Source organism: Camelus bactrianus, chromosome X (genome assembly GCF_048773025.1).
Source record: "Camelus bactrianus isolate YW-2024 breed Bactrian camel chromosome X, ASM4877302v1, whole genome shotgun sequence".
NCBI lineage: Eukaryota > Metazoa > Chordata > Mammalia > Artiodactyla > Camelidae > Camelus > Camelus bactrianus.
This window is the reverse complement of record NC_133575.1, coordinates 18,344,077-18,366,845: the sequence shown is the minus strand read 5'-3', so window position 1 is coordinate 18,366,845 and position 22,769 is coordinate 18,344,077. Positions and strand designations below refer to the sequence as shown.

Here is a 22,769-nt window from a genome sequence, read left to right as displayed (position 1 = left end):
AGTAAGGCAGTGCTTTGAGTGAGGGACAGAGCTCATGTTCACCTCATTAATTTGGGCTTTATTAACATTGGCTATTTGGATTACTGGACAGCAAAATATGGTTTAACTATCCAGTTTTACATTTAGCCTAAATCTGGGTATGTGGAGGGGAAAAAAGATAGACAGAGGATGCTTAAAAGAGTTAAGACACTAAACTGATTTCAGGCCCCCTTGAGGCATCCACAGGTCCACTGGCCTTCCTTATCCACGGGTTCCACATGCGCGGTTTCTACCCTCCCCAGATCGAATATTACGGAATCTGCGGATGGAGAACAGGGGCATGAGGGTACCGAGGGCCTACTGTAAGGGACTTGAGCATCCTTGGATTTTAGTATCCACTGGAGGGGGCGGAGGGGCCCAGGAATCAGTTCCCCATCGATACTGAGGGATGACTGTATACAAAGGCAACTGATATGCCAGGAGAAAATGATTCTTGCCTGTCTATTGCTGAGCAAGGGTCATGTTTCAGGAACTCTTAGTCAAGGAGTTTCTGATGCTATTTCAATAGACTGTATCTACTGTAATATGTAATTATCACAATTGCTATTGGTGAGAAAACACATTTATTGTATAGTAGTCTACGATTCAGGAGTTTCACGAATTTGTCTTGGGGTCCTCTCATTTGTGGTTCTTCACTGTGAATATTCTATTATCATTATGTCTGCATCTAAACATCAAGAGATTCTTTTTAAAAACCTGCCCAAAGAGGCTGGCCGATCTCAAGGCAACAATATTACTGGAGAACAATGGCCCATAAACTATCTAGGACTCCATCCTATCCCTCCACCCACCGTTAGGCCTGTAGCTATGGCCTCCAGTTAAACTGCACTGCCATCACCTGGAACAATAGTTCTCAACCGTATCGGAGGCCAACCACCTTTTAAAACAAACAGTTTAATCCTGAACTGTAAATCGTAGACAATACAACTTACCTACCACATACTTTAAAAAAGACGGTAAAGCCCCTTCTGTGATACACAGGCAATTAAAAGGTAAGTACTTCGGGAAAAGAAGGTCGTCTTACCTGCACATCCCTATGAAAACCGCTAGGCCGATCACTGGGCGATTCAGTGAAGAATTCTGATGCTTGCACCAAATACAGCGAGCCTGCATGTAGGCAAGGGCTACAAATGGGGACTCTCTAGGTGTGTTAAACTGGTGACGGACACCACGAGTAGTCCTGCCATTGAGAACAAACAAGAGAGCCCCCCCAAAGGAATAATTCTTGGTGAAGTGATCGCGCAGAGAAGAAATGACCACCTTCCAGGACCTTGTCGGCAACAGAATTTCCGAGAAAACCGGTGCGTATTAAAGCCTCAGCAAAAACTCACGTATTTTCTCGCTGGCTGCTTGTGCGTTGGGGTGCATGCTTTCAAGGTCATATGAAAAGAATGTCCAGCCGGCAGCCCTCAGCGGAAATGCGGAGACTAGGACTGGAAGCGCCGGCCACGGGCCTCGCACCGGGGAAGGAAAACCGGAAGTCTTAGCTTGCGAACCACGCATGCGCACACACGGATGCGCCAGGGCGGGGAGGCAGGGTTGCGGGGCGTGCGGGAGGAGGGGGAAGGGTGAGCGTTCCACATCCACTTCCGGCCGTTCTGCAGCGCCACGAGGCGAGATCCACTGCGGTGGCTGCTTCCACACATTTCGGTCTTTCTCCAGATCGCAAGTATTTTGCGCGCTGCTACTTTGGGAGCAGGTTTCTTGCTGTCCATTTTGAGGTGAGGCTGGGCGCTCCACTGCAGAGTGGCCGCGTTTGCAAGACTGTACATCCGTATTGCCGACAGGTTTTCAGCCCGGTCATCGATGCACTTACGTTGTCTCTTCTTTTAGGGCCCCTCTTTTGTACCACAATGCAGCAAGCTGTAGAAAGAGCTTTGGATCGTGCGGAGTACATCATTGAAAGTGCCCAACAGAGACCCCCGAAAAGGAAACACTCATCTAGTGGGCAAACATCTCTCTCGGAAAAACTTTATGACATTTACGTTGAAGAATGTGAAAAAGAGCCTGCCATTCCGGAGGAATTGCGAAGCAACGTGAACTTGTTAGAGAAGCTTGTTCGGAGAGAGTCGTTGCCATGTTTGGTGGTCAACCTGTACCCAGGAAAGGAGGGCTATTCCCTGATGCTCAAGGGAAAAAATGGATCATTTTCGGAGAGCATTCGGCTGCCTTATGAGGAAGGGGAATTACTCGAATACTTGGACGCAGAAGAATTACCCCCTGTTTTGGTGGATCTCCTGGAAAAGTCTCAGGTTAACGTTTTTCACGATGGGTGTGTCATAGCTGAAATCCGGGACTACAGGCAGTCCAGTAACAGGGAACCTCCCGGTTACCAAAGCAGGCATATTCTCTTACGTCCCACGATGCAGACTTTAGCCTGTGATGTAGAGGCCATAGCCAGCGATAACCAGAAATGGACCCAAGAGGACAAACTTTTGCTTGAGAGCCAGCTGATCTTAGCCACAGCTGAACCACTGTGTCTAGACCCTTCCATATCAGTAGCCTGCACTGCCAACAGAATGCTCTATAACAAGCAAAAGCTGAACACTCTCCCCATGAAAAGGAGCTTCAAGAGGTTTTCTTCTGCGTCTCTGAATCGGCAGCTGGAGCTATATCATTGTTCACCTCCTCCAGAGCTAAGAGTACTGGCTTCTTGCAAAAAAATAAGGGAAAGTAAAACAGGTGAGCATTATGGCCTCAAAAATTTTAAAGCAGGAAATCGTGTAGATACATGGAAACAGAGACCCTGTGACTTGGCAGTACCTTCTGAAGTGGACGTGGAGAAATACGCTAAAAGTAAGAAGCCTGTCACACATGATGACTCACAGCCAGCGGTCCGGCCAGCCCATGAGGTACAAGATGGTTCTGTATTTGGATATGAGGCTGCCCCTCAGTCCCAGGCCACAAAGCTGACCGTCAGGCAGCCAATTGATAATTCCCTTTCCTTGGGAAAAAGGTCTGGTAAAGAAGCCCCATGGGAGAGAGGCCTGTTTCCCCCCCACTCCCCTGAAGATGGCCATTCCAAGAGTTTCGTGTCGGGTCTAAAGACTGATGCCAGGAGGGTGTTCATTGGGTTGGAGGAACTGGTCCAGGAGAGCGCCCAGTGTCCAGGCCAGATGTCACCTGGCTCTGGTGGCTCAGCCGGTCTCAGGCAACCTTCTCCAAGGAAAGAAGCAGAACAGCCTAAGACTGGGTGGGTTCAGTCTTCAGTGCTGGGCAGGGGAGCCAAACCTCCCCCTCCCCCCACGAGAGTTCCCTGGCACCCAGGAAAGAGCTCCTGGGGTGACCGTTTTACTTCGCTGCAGGCGGGTAGCTCTCCTGCGTCTCTGTCTCCAGCCCCTGCTCCTGAGCCACCGAGTAAATCCTCTGTGGAGCTGAATGGAGTTATTTCGCTTCCTGCCGCCACCCCATCACAGAGGAGGATCCCTGCCGCCGCCGCCGCCGCCCAAGCCGCCGCAGCAGCCGGGATGGCGGCCCCCTGCGCCGGCCTGAGCGTCACCAGAGTGGCGGGCCCTGGTCGCGGAGGCCAGGCCTCGGGGAGCAGCTCCGCCACCGGGGCCACAGAGCCCGCAGGGATCCCGCGGGGCCACCTTCCTCCCCGAGCTGGGTCACCCAGTGCACCGCGGGCTGCTCCTCCTCCAAGGCAGGTTCAACTGCTTTTGCAAGGTGCTCGCGGCCTCAGGCCCTTGGCCCTGGTGCAGCTCCCCCGCGGTTCCGTGCTCTGGAACAGCCAGCGCGGGGCCCAGCAGCCGCCGCCCCAGCGGCTCTACCAGCTGATCCCAGAGCGGCCAGGGCAGCATCCCTCCGCCGCGGGTCCCCCGCTGCCAGCGTCACAGGGTCCGAGGGCACAGAGTTCGGTGGGTCCAAATACAGCCCTCCCTGCGCCGCGAGCCGTGGTCTTGGAGCGCAGCAGACCGCAGGGTTTCCTGCAGCCCCAGGCACTTGTGTTGTCTCAGCCGGGCTCCGGCCAGAGCCCCCCTAGGCCCAACCGCCCTCAGCAGAGGGCCCGGCGCGCCGCTGCTCTGCAGCTGCACTGGAGGGTCGTGCAGTGCCAGGTGGCTGCGGCCACGGTCACGGCCACGGCAGCCACGCCAACGGCCCCGGCGGCCCCGGCAGCTCAGCCCTCGCCCGGCCAGCAGACGGCCGGCCAGTCACAAGGTGCAGTGAATAGAGGCCCGCCAGGCTCTCCCAAGTCCTGAGTCCTGCCTTACCTTCTCCCTTTTTCACAGCACAGGAGCATCGACCAAATTAATTATTTCAGCCTCATTTGGTGGTTTTTTTTTTTTAATGCGTCGGTATTTCACCTTGTTAGATGTACAGACTTTATCCAGAAACGCCACCCCATGAGTTTTACTTAGAAACCGGGAAATGGCGTAATACACTGGGATTGTTTCACCCAAGTCATTTTTTGGTGGTGGTTGTTGACAGAGGTTATTTTTATTGTTATGTTCTCACGTGTAACCAGATCCAAACTAGGGTCAGTTGAAACTCCTGAAGCCTGGCGTTTCTCTAAAGCAATGAAACTGCAGTAGCAATAAAGTCAAAATCAGTATCACTTTAACAAAATGAGTGTTTTTTATGTTTAGAGAGGTTACAAAGACGTCAAATTTACCGTCTTCCCGGTTTTTAAGTGCAGCTCAGTAGTGTTAAGTGGATTCACACTGTTGTACAACAGATCTCTGGGGTTGTTTTCTTCTTGCAAAAGTGAAACTCTCTCCCCAAGTGGCACCAGCTCCCCTGCTCCCTGTCCCCAGTCCCTGGCCACCACCCCTCTGTCTTCTGTGTCTCTGAGACTGAGTGCTTTAGATACTTCATAGAACTGAGGTCCTACAGGATTTGTCTTGTGTGACGGGCTCATCTCACTTAGCGTCCTGTCACCGAGGTCCACTGGGTTGTAGCCACAGGAAGGTCACAGCTCTTTATAAATGGTTTCACCATACACAATATATACTGAAGTGACCTATGAGGTATTAGAAACATCTTTCAGAAGAACGCACTTCGGTATTTGTTTATTTCACTTAAAAGTTTTTTTTGCAGTGTATGATATGCGATTTTTACACATTTGTTTTGGGGGGGAAAAGCTAAAACGCCCCCAAAATGATGCTTGTCACTTATATTGAGGCCATGGGAAATCTCCAAATAGGCGGGATGGGTTAGAGGCGCCTGCTTGTGTGGTGGTCCCCAGCCCTTTAAGAGGCTCCATCTGCGCTCGGTGACCCACAGAGCCCAGGTCTCCTCCAGGCTGCAGTCACTGGCCTTGAGAAGGTGCTTGTGGGACAAGCTGTTTTCTCTGTTTATAAAATCCTTTACAGTTTGTAGAACTCTGGGTTATTTGCAGCTAAACATCTGGAAATGAGTGTATTTGTTCACTTGTCAGATGTCCTCAGCCTTGTTAGATTCTAAAGTGGACCCCCCTTCCCTCCCTGGTTGGTCATCACAACTGTTCTCCCTGTTCGCTCATTTCTTCTTTTCTTCTTTCTCGTTTCCCTGGGACTCAAAAGATCCTTGAACTTTTCTGTTTTCCTTTTTTCCCCTTTTTTTTTTTTTTACTGTGATATAATTCACATAAGAAACAACCATTTTAAAGTGTACAGTTCAGTGGCATTTCCTGCATTTACAATGTTGTACAACCACCGCCTCTGTCTATTTCCAACTCCTTTTCCTCATTTCAAGAGCCACCTCTGCACCCATTCAGCACCCAGTTCCATCTTCCTCTCCCCCAGCCCTGGAAACCACAATTTGCATTCTGTCTCTGGGGACTTCCTCATTCTAGATTTTTCCTCTAAATGGAATCAAAGACTATGCGACCTCTTCTGTCTGGCCCTTTCCTCTTGGCATAATGTTTTCGAGGTTCATCCACCTTGTAACGCGTATCAGTACTTCATTCCTTTTTACGGCAGAACGGCAGTCCCTTGTTTGTGTACACCACATCTTTTTATCTGTTGTCTGCCGATGTGTATTTGAGTTGCTCCCACCTGTTGGCTATTGTGAATAATGTGGCTGTGAACATTTGTGTACCAGTGTCTGTTTGAGTGCCTCTTACATTTTGGTCTGTTGTAAGTTTGAAGGACAACCTGTCTATCTAAAATTATTTTTTCTAAGTATACATGTATGTTTCCTGCCTTTTGTCCTGAGAGAAGAAGGAAATTTGGTCTGGCAGTTCCAACAGAGAGGAGAGAAGAGACGGGTAACCGGTGCTTCTTACTTGGTTAACGCAGCTGTACTAAGGTGCTGCCGATCCTGTTAAGGAAAGATTCAGGCAACTTGAAGTCAACACGTCAGATATGCCATCGGGGTGACACTGATCCCATTAAAGCTTTATGTAGCCCACCCTGGACATGTTCGGGAATGGTGCCTGCACTTTTACGAAGTGAACCAGTGCAATGACCAGCTGCAAAGAAGAGTTTATGCCCCATGTCAGGAGCCAAGCTGAACTCAGAATCTCACTCGATAGGATGTACCTCCTCCCCCCGTCCTCTCTGTGGTTCTTACAAGTAGTGCTCGAAGACCCCAGCTGAACTGTGCTTGAGTAACGTGTTCCCTTCCCAGGCCTGCGAGTAAATTCAGCTGTGTTTCAGATTACCGTTTGGTGGTCTTTGTTTCCTTCTAATGAACCTCAACGAAGGTTGTGGCAAGGGCCACACTGATGAAGCAGGAAGAGTGTCACCCCTGAAATAAAATCGCGGAGTACGTATTCATTCAAACGGCTGTGTAGGGAGGACTTCCCACGTACCTTTTACTGTGATAGGCCCCATGTAGGGGGTGGGGGTGGGGAATACAGATACCATAGAAAAGTAAAATATCTCTTCAGAATCTAGATCTTAATCAAAATTCATATCATTTTATCCTTTAGCAATTTAAGCTAAATTCCCCGTATGACAAAGTCACAATAGAATAATGAATGTTACAGCTCTAAAGATGGGTACACAATAGAGAAAACGGGAAGTAGCAGAAGAGTCAAGATTTTGGTGGCTCCTCACCCTACCACGAGGCAGAGGTCAGGACACAGACCAAGGAGATGATGGAAACAGGACTCCAGAGAGGAAACACTGCCCAGCTCATGAAGTCCAGTATGCATATCTGCACAGAGATTTTGTACTTGTTTATAAAGGTTAAGTTTAAAAAGCTATCATTCCATTCTAGATTGCTGTTTTGAGAAAGTCTTGGGGAAAATTCCCAATTGTCCTGAGACACTTTTATTTCTTAAAAGTAACAAAATCATGTTAGGTTCCTTGCCAGACAGTCTCCAAGGTCCTGGTTCCACTTGCCACCTCTCAGCTGATACCAATATCGTCTTTGGTTTTTGTTGTGAGTTGCCTCCTGAAATAGCACCACAACCACCTGTTCATTAGAGAAAGCTGAGTATTCTTCCCGGCAAGGGAGAAGACAACCCGGACGGAGCCTTATTAGTGTTTTCGGTAGTTTAATGTCTTTTTCTATAAAACCTAATAACATAATCCTTCATGTCCAGTACCTCAGTATTTGATCTGCAGGGAAAACGTCAAACTTAGCTGCTTTAACTGCATTTTGAAAAACACCTAAGCTATAAAATACAGGATTTTTTCCCTTTATTCTACCTGCTAGGCACTGTTCGATTTTTACATTTCAACTCACTCAGTCCTTGCAAGGACCATGTGAGGAAGGCACAATTAAGGATGAGGAAACAAGTCACTGGGAGCTTAAAGAATTTGCTCACGGTCACCCAGCTATGAAGTATCAGCTCTCAGATTTGGACCCAAGCCTTATGGGGTCAGACCATGTCCTTTACCACACTACCCTCTCCACTGCCTCACTGAGGGCAAGACATAGACCTGTCCCCACTGGGCTCATCCTTTGGTTGGGAAGACCTTGACATGGGGGTGAAATGTCACTTAGCGATATGTTGGTGTTTGAGGGGAGCTAATAACTGACATCTCCATTTGAAAGAGATTCAGGAGTCAGCCAGCCAGAAGTCAATATATCCTCTTCTTACGTGCTGCTCATATATTCAAGGACATAATTTAGATCTGGGCCAAGCCAGTTTCCTAGTACTGCACCGTGTATTAGGGAGATTCTTCTACTCACTCACAGACAGCCGGAGAACCTCAGACCCCTCCCCACGGGTCTGGCTCTCTGACTGGGGGGAACTGAGTGGGCAGAGCAAGGCCACTTTTGCTCTAATGAAGAGCTTCTTGACTCCTGGGCAATAGGCCTCTGGCATTTGGTGAAGACTATGGATCCTTTCTCAGAGTAACATTTTTATGTGCAGAAAAGAATACATTATACTACATTATATATAGTAAATATAATATCTAAATATATATAATAATATATAATATATAATAATGAGGCATTAGAAAGGAAGCCCATTACACTAAAATACAACCCTGAAAGTATAAATAAATAAATTTATGATAAATAATAAATGTGCTTCTTTGTTAATGCATTAAATAGTAAGATTTAGCAGTGGGACTACTAATTACCCTTGTTTCAAAGCAGTGCTGAGCAGGAATGATATTCTGAGGTATCTGCTGTATTTCATGTATCTGAAATATATGAAAACATCTGTGATTTCTATTCGACACAAATTCATAGACACTGTTAATATTACTATGGTTTGTTACTGGTATTCATTTGTAGCAAATATACATTTCACTTAGAGGTCAGAGAATATAAAGACATAAGGCATTTTCTTTTCTCATTAAGTTCAGGGGTCCCCTGAAAGTGTCCATGGGCTCCAGGTTAGGAATACTCACTCTAAGGGAAGCTCCTCCCTTGGAAAAAAAGTAGGTAATAAGCATCATCTCCAACAGCATATGTTACACGAACAAGACCACAGGTGATGATCAAGTTTGTTTACATTGTACATAGTGGCCAGATTACTGAATGGTGATCACAGCAGCTTGGAAAGCAGTGGTTTGCAAGGCATGGATTATTCATTTACTCCTCAAAATGACCCTATTGGTAGTTAGTGTTGTTATCTCCATTTTCAAGTGAGGAAGCCGAGGTTGTGTCACTTGTCAAAGGTCCCACATCTAGCTAATGGGAGGGTCAGGATTTGAAATTCAGGAGGCCTGTTGCCCAGGTAGTTTGGCTCCAGAACCCACGGTCTTAAACCACAAAACTGAACCTGTTTAGTAGGTTTAGACAGCTAGTTTAGGAATACCTAGGGCTAGGTGTAACTGCCATTTATAAAGTTATTGCCCTAGAAGAATATTTATTTTTTTAGTTGAAAATGTTCCTTTTTATTTGGTTAGGAAAGGAATAGAAAAATATATTTTATGACTTCAATGTTAAAAGTGAAAAAGGGCATGTGGGATTGCTTAGGAGTAAACTCTGGTGAAATGCTTACTCATTAGAGATTCTATATTTAAGCACTGGTGTTAGAACAAATTCAACCTAGAAAAATACTTATAAATAAATCATTGGAAGACAGCCCTTCCATAGACTGGGGCTTCCTCCATATCGAGATCAGGAATTACCAAACACCCTGTAGTGGCCAGTCATCCACTGTATTGAATAAGCATTATCCCCAAGTGGCCTTCCTCTGGATTGCTTGGACCACAAATCAGCTGGGGCTGGAGCAGGTGGGAAAGCCAGTCTTCCACTGAACTCAGCTTTCTGATGGGAGGGCATGTCACTTCTAATGAGCTCTGTCGAGAACTGTGAAGGTCTGAGATTTTATGCTGCTTCTGAACCAACAAGTTAGCCTTAATTTCATGGATGCTGGCAGAAGACACCAGAATATTGGGTCAGAGACAGAGGACTTGCCCAGCCAAGTCCCCTGGGGACAAGACAGAGGTGTGCAATGAATACTGCAAATGCAGTGGATGTGTGTCACAGGAGGAAAACCCAAGCTTAGGAAATAACAATATTTTTAAAGGGCTGCAAACAAGCCCAAATTTTGCTCTAGAGAGAGAGATTATCTTTATTATTACAGGTAACAAACACGTTTGTCTTTGGCTCCGTTAGGGAGATACTCTCTCTCTTTCCTAAGGCTGTTCACTATACAAACTTCCTTGGAAAGTTAGTTCAAAATAAAGGCTGTCAGTGTCTCTGCTCAAAAGACATGCACAAACAGGAGGAACATGGAGAAGTGTCCCCCAGTAGACTTCAAGTGCTGGCAAGTGGAATTCCCAGGTAACTCCTTTAAATAGCCAGTGTCCAACTCCAGACTGCCTGGCAATTAAGCAGTTTGTCTGTCCCTTCACTGATAAGGTTGTTTTCTCATGTGCACTCTATAACAGGAGAGCAACACAGGTACAGGTTCCTCTACTGGTACATAAATCCATGCTGTGTATCCAGGAGGGTTTAGTGGATGATGGAAGGAAAGGGACCTGTGCTTTCTCTTGTCCTGTTACCTTGCCCTTGTAAGTTTTCCTTTCCCCCAATAAAGCTGATGACAATTTATTCCAAGCCCTGGTGCACAACAGGTGATACCCAAATTGTCTTAGTACAGTAGATAAAGAAAAATAACAGAGATCTAAGAGTTCCCAGCAGACAGAAGGAAGAAGATAAAACAGGACAGGCACCCAGCAAAACAGAACTGCTAGAGGAGGACAGATAACAACTTTTTAAAAATCGCAAACTTTCTGTAAATAGATGCTATGGCTTCAAACTTAAAAACACATTAGATGAATTAAGGGAGAGACTAGCTACTAATATGGCCAGAGTGAGTAATCGGGGTGAAGGAGAAAAAATATCTCAAGGCATAATGTCTCAAAAATACAAAAAGATGGAATTTATAAGGAGAAAAAGATAAGACACTTGGAGGATAGATCTAGGAGACATAGCAAGCAAAAACAGGGTTAAGAAGGAGGGAAAGGCTTGCTGGGAATGTAAATTGGTGCAGCCACTATGGAGAACAGTATGGAGTTTCCGTAAAAATACTAACACTAAAGTTACCATATCTAGCAATCCCACTCCTGGGCATATATCCAGAAAAGACAAAAACTCTAATTCTAAAAGATACATACACCCCAAAGTTCAAAGCAGCACTATTTAGAATAGCCAAGACATGGCGACAAGCTAAATGTCCATCAACAGGTGACTGGATAAAGTAGTTGTGAGATATATATACATACATACCCACAATGGACTATTACTCCACCTTAAAAAAGAAGGAAATAATGCCATTTGCAGCAATATGGATGGATCCAGAAATTATCATACTAAGTGAAGTAAGTCAGACAGAGGAAGACAAATATCATAGAATATTACTTTTATATGGAATATTAAAAAATGACACAAACTTATTGATAAAACAGAAACAGACTCACAGACACTAGAAATCCCAGAAGCTAGAAGATGTTGAAATAACAACTAGAGACTACTTAGAGTAAAGGACTGCAACCCAAGAATCCCATACCCAGCCAGTATTTCATTCATCCATCAGGATAAAAAACATTTAAACAAATTTTTTAAGAATTAAAAAAGTTTAACAACCCCATGCTCTATTTGAAAAAAATACTCAAGAAATCATTCTAACCAAACAACAAATGAACAAAAACAGAGGCCTGAAATACTGAAGTTGACATTAAATGGATAATGATTGGATTTCTGAAAATAGGTAATATGTAGTTTAATCTAAATCAATCATAAACAAATTCTTGGGATATGTAACATGAGTACTAGATAAGGATCCTTAAAACAAAAGAGGTTGCTGCAAAGGCAATTTTAATCATTATTTAGAACTAAACTATGTCAGAAAAACCTAGGCATTGGATGTGGTGAACATGGCGGTAGAGTGGAGAAAGAGCACTTGAAATTTCTTACTTGGAGCAAGAAGGGGAAGGGAAATTAAAATAGTCTAACAATATCATCTTATTGGGGAAGGGGATTCAGGGGAAAATAGACAGTCTTGGTGAGAAAAATAGCTGAGGGGTCTTATTTTCAAATAATGGTAACAGAATATGCAATTGATTAAGACCACCAGAGAATAACAAGCTGCCATTAAAAGGATGGAAAAATACAATGGAATGTCCAAATTAATAAGGGTAAAACATAGAAGGGGTAGCAAATTAATAAAACCAGAAAAAAAAATAAGAAAAAGGAAAAAGAAGAACCATCAAAGTCAAACAATAGGGCATAAATACAACACAAAAGGAATAAAGCCAAGTATACCAGTCATTTCAGTAAATGCAAACGGACTTAGTGCTACCAAAAGATTGAAAATGTCAAAATGAGTTTAAAAAAACAGTTATATGGTAAGCTATAAAAAATGAAGAGACAGCAAGGCCAATGCCATAAAAACCAGAAACGGCAATATTATGACCAGGAAAGGAGGAAGTGATGATGAAAGAGACCTACAAGAGACTGAAGAGGGACACTGCGGAACAGCAGAAGGCACAGTTTAAGAAGCAAGTGTCCGGAACGTGTGTGCTGAGCAACACAACAGCTAAATGCATAAAGGAGAAATCCTAGAATTGACTCTTGAAAGATGCCAACATTTACAGGTCAGGAAAAGAATAAGCTGGCTGAGAAGGCATGGCCAAGAAAGTAGAGGAAGAGCAGGAAGGTGGGCAGTGATCATTTCTGGAAGTCTCAACCAATATACAGGTACAGGCGACCCCAGCAACAGTGGTCAGACAGACTCTCCACCCAGGGCCAGCTCCAGGGTCCAAGAAGACAGAACCTGGGGGACAACATTCCCTTCCCCACAGGCAGGCTGAGGGAGACACGGGCCTTTTCACATCACCCTCCATTCTGCATCTGCAATTTGGAGCAGCTTGTAATTGGGATGCACAATGCAGAATTAGGTTCTTTTATCTAAGTGGGAGTTTCGTAGGCTTGGAGTGTTGTTAAGAAAGGAGCAGCTGCCCGATGTATGGGTGACATTGTAGAACACACCAGTAGTGGAAATAAAAAGGGGGTGCCAGGGGGAGGGTACAGCTCAGTGGTAGAGTGCGTGCCTAGCATGCGCGAGGTCCTGGGTTCAATCCCCAGCACCTCCACTAAAAATAAACTAAACCTAATTACCTCTCTGCCAAAATAAATAAATAAATAAAGCACAAATGAAAAATAAATTTTAAAAAAGAACTGAAAAAAAGAAAATCACATTAAAAGAAAAAGAGGGTGCCCATTATTTCCCATTGAAAGATCCATTTAACTTTCTGAGACTTAAAAAGTCAGTCCATGTTAAGACAATGTACTGTTTCTGACCCACTAAAAATCCCCTTTTCTCTTCTATTGACTAATCACGAATCTATATTTATTGTCAAGTTTCAGCAATAATTCTAGGGATTTTTTTTCTAATATCTCTAGGAAATGTAACTGTTAAATATTGGCAAATGCAGGTCAACTCTCATTTCAGTGCCATCAACTGTGCAGAGCTTTCATTTTTCAGTGATGGTAATTTCTGGCAACTAGTCAATTTTCACAATGCTCTCACAATGCATATTAACTGCCTCTCTCTACACACATACACACACACACAGAGGCCCTCTTTTTTTTCTGGAGCAGGTAATAAATTATGAAAGAAAAATAACGCACTGCAGAAAATATAGGTAAGATCAGGATGCCACTTACCTGGGATTTCTACCTCTTCCTAATCTTTAGAGTGATGCTGGCATTTCTAACATGTCGGGAATTGGGGCAAGAGGATAAAATGTAGCTGGCCTGATCTGAACAGGGGGAGGGAAGTGAAAAAGTAGTTGATGTCCCAAACACCTCTTCCCCTGGTGGGGGAACTGGGGAGCTATTATTAAAGAGTATAAACTTGCAACTAGAAGATGAATAAGTCAGGAGATATAATGTACAACATAGTGATTATAGTCAACAATACTGTATTAAAGACTTCAAAATTTCTATGAGACTAGATCTTTAAAGTTCTCACCACAAAAAAAATGATAATTATGTGATGTGGTGGAGGTATGAGCTAAAGCTACAGTGGTGATCATCACACTGCAATATTTAATAAGTGCATCAAATCAGTATGTTGTACACCTTAAACTGACACGTTAGGTTAATTATATCTCAAATTTAAAAATCAATTTAAAAAAACTTTCACTGAGTAGAACATTTGAAAATGCTGACAGCATCCACTCAGGAATTGACCTTAAAAAGAAACAAGTACAACTCAAATCTCGAGCCATGCTACCACAGTGTGGTCCCCAGACCAGCTGCATTGGCATCTCACGTGAGCCTGTTTGTAATGCAGACTCAGGGCCCCATCCTAGACCTACTGAATCAGAATCTGCACTTTGCTAAGATGCCTCAAAAGTTTGCAAAATGCCACACTGGAAGAAATCTGCTGGCAAGCTCAGAAGGGACACAGACCGAGGCTTGTTGAAGTGGGACGCAACCTGGACCTTTGTATTTTCACCAAGTTCCTCAGGGAACTCTGACACCAGCCGAAGTCTGAGCACCACTGCACAAGAGCTATGCTGTTCAAGACAAGAGCCCTGAGTCACCTGTGGCTGTTTACACCTACATTTCAATTTAATCGAACAAAAGTAAAAATTCAGTCCCACGTGCCACGTTTCAGTGCTCAAGAGCACGTGTGGCTAGTGGCGCCTCTATCGGACAGCGCAGGTATAACACTTCTGTCACTGTAGAAAGTTGTTGGACAGCACTGGGCTCAAGAGTTCTCAATCTTGCCTACACATTAGAATCAATGGCCATGGTTTTTTGTTGTTGTTGTTAGTTTGTTTTAATACAGAATGCTTATTTTAGGCCTCATCCTACAGGCACTTTATCGTCATAGAGACTTGCCCTACTGTTTTCTAGTAAGGACACTATTAGGAAAACCAAGCTCTTGATCTTGATAAAACCTCACATATTTAGGCTCAGATAATCGTGTGAGATGTTGTCCTTTTGAAACTGAGCAGGAACCTATGGGGCCCTCCCGGGCACAAAGCCTTTCCAGGTCTCCCATTTTTTGTTTGTAGGAAAAAGGCTTTGGCCTCCTAGATCGTCCCTGAGTAGCAAAGGGCAAACTCAGACAGTTACTAATCAGGGAAAGGAAGGAACACAGAAACTAAGGAAGAGCAGTCAAAAAACAACAGTCGGCAATAAAGCAGGGCCTGGTTCCTCCTCCAGGGATATACATAGCAATGTATCTCCTCTGAGTTCTTCCACGGGAACTAAGGCCCCACCCAGGGGAAGGATGTTAACTTCAGGCTGAGCTCAAGCACGTGGACCCCAGGCTGGCTGGAACCAAAAGGCTGATGACTGAGATTTCGAGAACACCACTCTGTTACCGCACCACCAAGCAAACAGAGGGTGGTCACACATCCTGCAGGCCTCCCCCAAATTTTACCTATAAAAACACTTCCCTGAAAACCATCAGGGAGTTCAGGCCTTTTGAGCATGAGCCGCCCATTCTCCCTGCTTAACCCTGCAGTAAACCTTTCTCTGCTCCAAACTGCAGCATTTCAGTTTGTTTGGCCTCACTGTGCGTGGGGCACAGGAACCTGGGTTGGACAATAATTTAAGTTTGCTGGACTCCAGGCTATGGTGCCAGGTTCTGCATTCTATGCATGTAATTTCAGGGATGTGATATTTACTTCATTTTCCTTTTTATTAGTTGAAAAGATCACATAGAAACACTAAGAAAAAGTTTAAAAGGCTTCACACAATCATTACACTATTTCTCTGACCCACTGCTCTCTAGTCCTTGCAAATTTGCATACAGTATCTGATTTTTCATGAGCCACCCCAGGCTGGCTGTTCGATAGGTTTACAACAATTATAAAACTGAACGTCAATTAGATCAGCCCCCACCTCCAATCTTCAGAATATACAGAATTACCATCTCTAAATGCCTGCCTCCCGGCTCCTTGGGGGGTTCTGGGTTTCCCCACATACATTTTTGCACAAACATAACATGCCTCTTCAGCCTTTGCTCCTATGCTCCTACAAGGACAGTGGTTCCCCAGGGACCCAGGTTGCTATAGTGATGTCCTTTGCTGCTTCTGACTCATAGACATGTCTCCGTTTCGCACTCTAAGAATCTCCATGAGTCACCCAACTAGGTTACATTCATAGAGGAGCTCTTTATGGAGAGTTGCATGATGGGGCACTTTTATTTGCTGTATCTCCTTGTCCCAGCCCAAGCCCCTGGAAGATCTAGTTGACATTTGGAAACGTCTTCCCTCTGATCAACCATTCCCTAACCAAGTATGTGCACCTGGACTCTCCATCCTTTGGGGGTTAGTAAGGAGTGGCCCTTATTCTCAGGGGGGCTGGGTCCTAGAGGTGGGAGACAGCCGGTGGTCCTACACAGCTAGTCATTATCCTCACCAGGGCTGGACTAGGCTGAGGCAAGTGAGGTGCTCACTCTCAGAGTCAGGCAAATGTAGGGTTGAAACTTCACTTAAAATTTTGATACTGTGTCCACCATAGTATCAAAAATTATGTTTTGCCTTAATTCACATTTTTTAAATATTTTTTTGCATTAAAATATTTTTATCTTGATTACTGAAGTTTTTTTGTCCGTTTGCTTAGCACTCTGTTAAATTTTGTGCCAGGGCCTTGCTGACCTCACCCCATTCACAAGCGCCAGTCCTTTCCGTCAGGTTCCTCTATCCCTCATTCAGATAGAGCCTTGGTGGGCCTACCGCTCACATCATCGAGTCATACCTGTAAACCCCTCTGGCACCCAGCTTCAGCCTTGAGCTACACATACTGACTGCTACCTAGTTGTAATCACACTGTCCACTGTATTATAGTTAATTTCTATAAGCAATTGTTTCATAAACTATTTTCCTTGTTTCTAGGTTGCCTTAGTTTCCTCTTTTAACAGCTGCAAGATAGTCCACTAGGCTGACACACTATACTTAACTATTCTATTACTGGATATTCAGATTAGTTTCCATTCTCGTTCATTGAGTCCTTAGATCTACAAAAGAGCTGAGCGCTGAGGTAGAGGCTTGAGTGAGATAAACTGCTCTGCCTAATAAAATGGGAAGATTTTGATGTCGTTTTGGAGTTTGGGAGTTTGGAGGGTTTATGTTTGTGCATTTGTTTGTTTTCTGGTGGGCTGTAGAGAGGAGAGAGGCAAGCAAGTTGTTGGAAAGCCGGAGGCCAGGACGGAAGAAACAGCGGAGGGACATTTTTTAAAGGGAGATATATGATACTGAACTTAAGGTATCAACTATATGGAGTCACAACGGAGACCCTGCTGTTACTGTCACATCTTCAGAAAATGTCGACCACAGTGCAAACTGACTCAGAAGCATACTAGATAGGGAGCTATTAGCACGCTATTTTGCATGTATACAAAAGAAGTCATTCACAGATCAGTTCCATCTAATGAAGGCAAAGACAGGGAAAGGGGAGAGAAGAAGTAGCAGACATCTGAAGATAGTGGCATTTGTCCTCTTTTCCATAGGCTCTCTTCTGATTCTAATCGGATGGCAGCAAGCAGCGAGGCCAGTGCAGATGCCCACCAAGGGAAGAGCCGCAGGAACTCACCATAGTCAAAACCCAGTTGGCTCCAGTTAGCTCGCAGCAGCCAGTAAGAAGTCACTCCCCCGGGGAGCCACAGGGCACTGGAGTGAGAGGAAGTGAGGAAGAGCTGTTACAGGATTTAGGCAGGCGGTGAGGGGTTCTGAGAAGAGTTTAAGGAAGCAGGGGCATATTCTGAATTCACTGTTGTCAAGAGGCAGAAGCAGCACAATAATTGGGCATCTTCGTTTTCCTTTGCGAGGTGGCAAGATTAAGAAGGGGCTAGAATTGTCATTGGTAAAGGATCTACAGAGAATCCTGTTAGTCAGAGGAGGAGAGGGACTGCTAATCACTTCCCTGGTTGAGGAGTGGCCTTGGTTCTCTCTAGTTCCAAACATGGTCAGAGCGGCCTTCTCTGGACATTATTTATTTCCCACGAGCGCTATTTATCTTCAGTTGGGAACATCACAACCTAGCTGCCAGCAGGGCTATTTTTCATTTTCTCAGTCCCTCCTTTTGGCCAGGGGTAGACAAGTGCAGCCTGCAGGATGTCCATCTGTGGGTCCAGGTCCACACAAGTCAGGACATTCTGCCCTTGAGCAGCTGGATCAGTCATCAAGGAATAAATCTGGTCATTCATGGATGCCCTAGGAGATCCTGGGAGTCGACTCCCATGTGTTTTTGACAGGCTGTTTCTGCTTTGTGTCTGCCAGTGTCCTTTGAGAGCACCTGCAATGGAGTTATAATTTTTCCCTCATCTCGTTTTTCTGAACAGATGCAAATGCTGGGTCTTAGGTTCAGTTCCTTCTGGGTCCTGAGGTGACAGCATGGGCATGGGTAGGTCACTGTGGAAAGTTATCATTTTAGCAAGAAAGGCTCATCCACACAGGGACTCAGCTGAGAGCCTGTAGAAGATCTGCCTGAGATCTGCATGTTCATCAGATCTTCAACAGACCCCCGAAAAAGGCAAGTCTTTATCCACCGGCCCATCCTCACTGCCCAGGGTCACTCCTGAGCCCCTCACCCTTCCAGGTGTGTGGATTTGCCAGAACAACTGAGCGGCCCCCATAGGCGTTCCCTGGCTGGCAGATGCTAAATATTTCCTCCATATGTAAGGGATGAAAGTACAAGTGAAAAAAATGTTCCAGCATTTTGCCCCTGAGAGTTTTCAATGACTTCTACGACCACCATGTCAGCAGGACCAAGTCCCAAAGTGGTTGTCTCACATCAAGACGCTGAAAAGCCTTACACTTGACCTGGCTTGCCTGGCTTTACCTAGATGATGCCCTTGGCCTCTGAGAGCTTCTGTGAGTCATGAGCCAGAGTTCTGCCTGGCTCTCCGGGGCCGCAGAACCTAAAGGTTGTTTCTGACCTTGTGGGTGAAGGCCCTCAGCACAGGCATCTCCCCACGGACCCAGTCATGAGAAGAGGAAGGATAGAGAGAAGGCAGACGGACTAGCTTTATCCTGCTCCTATGCCACCAAATTGGCCACACACCTCAGGACAACGTAGCTTTATTTTTCACAGTGTAACTCTGGACGGTAAAGTTTAAGGCTTCAGCAGGTTAAGAAAGACTGGTCAGAACTGAAAAGGAGCCCAAAATATAATGACTGAAGCGAGTAATGTACATAAATAGCTGGGCCAGTTTGTCTCTTGTTCAAAATCCTATTCTATTTGCGAGCAATTTTCTTCCACTTCAAACTCTCTCATTATATACCCTTTCATTCAAAATGTTAATTCTGCCTCCTCCTGTAATTTAACCATCCACTAATCATTTCTGGGATGGAAACACATATTCCTAAGTGAAGCTCTTTTGAAGAGCTGAGTTAAGCTGACAGTGGGTTTGTTTCTCTCATTTCTTATCTAATGGTTAATAGAATTGCCAACAAAGAACTTTTCAAAGTCTTAAAAACCATCCATGATAATATTTTTGCACACACTAAACATTTGGGCAGATGGACGTTTACATCTCAGTAACTAAAGTGGAAAAAAAAGGCAAAAAAAAAAAAATCTGTTGCCCCCAAATGAGATTTACAAAAATGACTTAACACTCTATAAAAATACAGTGACTCTCTTTCCAAATCAAAGGAAAAGTACGGGGATATGGATTCTAACCTTAGGTCTTCTGGTTACTAGCTAAGTGACCTTGCACACACGCCTGCATTTTCCACCAAATTTGTAAGTCCGTTTATAACAAAACTGATAGAAGTCAGATAAGAAGTTTCATGTCAAGAAAGAATATCAATGGGATGAGACAGGGAAGAAGTCAGATGCTCTCTCTTCCACCAAGGCTTCCCTACAGCTCAAGGGGCTATCTAATCAGAGTGACTTACAGTCTCCTTAGCAAAACAACCCTCTTAAGGATATCAGCAGCGCGCAAGACCAGCTAAGCCTTTCCTGTGTTTGAAGTTGAGGGATGAACTAGCGGTTGGCTCCAAGTTCTATCTCATTTATAAATTTAAAACAGAATCTGCAGAGCGTCAACGGTTCCTACTAAATCCAATGTCATCCTTTATCACTCTTGAGAAGAAATGTTAAAGATCTGAGCCTCTTAGGACCCTCTGCTGCCTCCTGTGCTCACACAATAACGCATTTCCCAGGTTATTGAATGCATGGTGTGGTAAATCACACGGGGACCCAATTCTTCACCCCTCCCCATGGCCGCACCCTTTGCCTGTAACGTGGTAGTGCCCTCCTGCTGGAGGACCCAGCCAGGGGCAGAGCCTGGATTTGCGGGGCCCAGTGCAAAATGAAAATGTGGGATAGCCTGTTTCAAAAAGCAGCAAATGAGTGCTATTTGAGCTACTAAAATATAGAGCTTTTTCCTTCCTTCCACAGCCTCTCTCAACTTGGAATGGTGCTTTTTATTTGCTATTTACTGTCATTCTAAGTAAAAAAAAATTTTTTTAATTAGCATAAACTTTACAGTTTATATTTTCCAAGAAGTAATGCCTGAGGGTGGGACATCCATGCAAAGCATTCAAGGCAGGGACACCATGCGAAGATAAATATGCTATGTCTGCCCTGGGCTGAGGATTCCTCGAGTATAGAGGCACATTTATCTGAATCCCCAGGGCTGGGCATGGTGCCTGGTACACAGCAAGCAATAAATACATATTTAAGGGAAAAAGGGAGGGAGCAAGAAAATGAATTTGAAAATGAGTTTAGGGGGAGATAGAGCTCAGTGGCAGAGCGCATACTTAGCATGCACGAGGTCCTGGGTTCAATCCTCAGTACCTCCATTTTAAAAAAAGAAAAAAATGAGTTTTGCTTATGCAATTGTGGAGACAGTGGCACCCTCACACATCGCTGGTGAGAGAGGGAAATGATGTACTCACTTTGGAAAACAGTCTGGCAGGTCCTCAGAAAAGCTAAACAGAGAGCTCCCATATGACCCAAAAATCTCACTCCTAGGTATGTACCCAAGACAAATAAAAACATACGCTCACACAAAAACTTGTACGTGAATGTTCAGAGCAGCATTATACATAATAGCTCCAAAGTGAAAACAACTCAAGTGTCTATCAGCTGATGAATGGATAAGCAAAATGTGGTCTATCCACACAATGGAATATTTTCCTGCCGTAAAAAAGAATGAGGTACTGATTCAGGCTACAACAAATACTACACTACGTGAAAGAAGCCAGTTACAAAGGACCACGTATTGTATGATTCTATTTGTGTGAAATGTCCAGAATAGGCAAATCCACAGAAACAGAAAGTAGACTGATGGGGCGGGGGGCGATGAAGAGTGACTGCTAATGGGTAGAGAATGCCTTTTTAGGGTGATGAAGATGTTTTGGAATTAGATAGTGATGATGGTTGCACAACTTTGGGAGTATACTAAAAACCACTGAATTTTGTGGCATGTGAGTTATATTTCATTTAGGAAAATAGTTCTGCTTGGGTCCATTTCTTACTAGTGTGTGACCTTTGAAAAGTTATGTGCCCTCTCTGAACTTCAGTTCCCTCGACTATATAGTGGGAAATAATAACACTTCTGTAGAACTGTTTGTGAGGATCGGGTTAGATATGAAATGTAAAGCAGTGGCACCCTGCAGCCTTCAAGCCCTCTGCTCCTACCTGCCACCCTCAGTGTCAGGGACGGTCTCTGGCGGGATTCAGGGCAAACCAACACAATGGACTCCCTCACTCACCTTCTACCGGGGGTGGGGGCGGGGAGCAGTAGAATATGAAAGAACATTCGGCGAGGGAATGGAAGAATCAGAGTTCTCTTCCTCCTCCAGTAAGTGGATTCTCTCCCCTTTCCCCTCGGGAGGATCAGATGGAGTGGATGAAGTTTCTTCTTGGAAGGGGCTCTGTGCCTCCCAGGGACCAGGTGAGACCCAGGGACAAAGGAGCTAAGCCACTACGTCTCCAAGCTTGGCTGGTCTCTAGGCTGGAAGGGGCAGAGTAACAGGGCTTCTTGGAATTGCTGCTCGGTCCTCAGCACCAGAGAATGGAATGACGTGTGAACAGTGTACATGATTTCTTGCTGGACCCAGACACTCCGCAGGAATACAGTTTCAGGGAGGAGAAGGATGCCCGGATGTCTGCCACAGGCAGGGCTAAACTGACCCATGTGGCACTCCAGGCAGCAAGGATATCTATTCAAAGAAAAATGCTCTTGAATTGTGTTTGCTCAAAATTATGTACTCTTGTCTGTGTGGATGGTATTGATGAGTGTTTTCACATTTCCACCAGAGGGCGCTGTCTGCCTCCTTGGTGGCCACACCAATGTTCTATAGTATATGTGGAGTTAACTGGTACCAGATGACCAATTTATTAAAGTTTTAATGCCATGAAAGTGATGTCCCAATCTACACTTTGGATCCTAAACTTCCTTCCAAACACTGGTCCTACATTTTCCATTTTCTGTTTCCTATCTCTGCCTGGATGTTCTGCTGACCCACCGAACTCACCATGCCCCAAACTAAGCTCATTATCTTTCTCTCCGACTGAGTTTCTTATCGCTGTGTGGACCCAGGACAGCCAATACTGTTCTGCTGAATTTGAGCTGCAAACAGATCCCCAGCTGAAATCCCTCTGCTTGCCATGTCAGGCCCCAGGAGAAAGCAGAATCTTTTTCTACTCTGCACAAAGGCACCGTAATGGCCAGCAGCAGTCCTGGGCCCCACACTCATCTCCGGTACTCAACTTGGTCATTTGCATGCAGGTGCTCTTCTCTACCCTGTGTCAGCTAACATCCCTGAATGTCAAAATCGTATTTTTTCCCTGAAGATCTATCAGAAATGTTGTCACTGCCATAAAACCTCTGAACTGCTCCCTGCCCTGCACTCCCACCGTCTTTAAGTCAGCTCTTCTCCATCTGAATTTTCAAAGCACTTTACTATACTTAACTG

At 44.9% G+C, this 22,769-nt stretch overlaps 1 pseudogene; it reads left to right on the top strand.

Moving 5' to 3' along the window:
* The first annotated feature begins 1,892 nt into the window (after nucleotides 1-1,892).
* On the top strand, nucleotides 1,893-6,600 carry LOC123613382 (transcription factor SPT20 homolog pseudogene; annotated as a pseudogene).
* The last annotated feature ends 16,169 nt before the right edge of the window (nucleotides 6,601-22,769 follow it).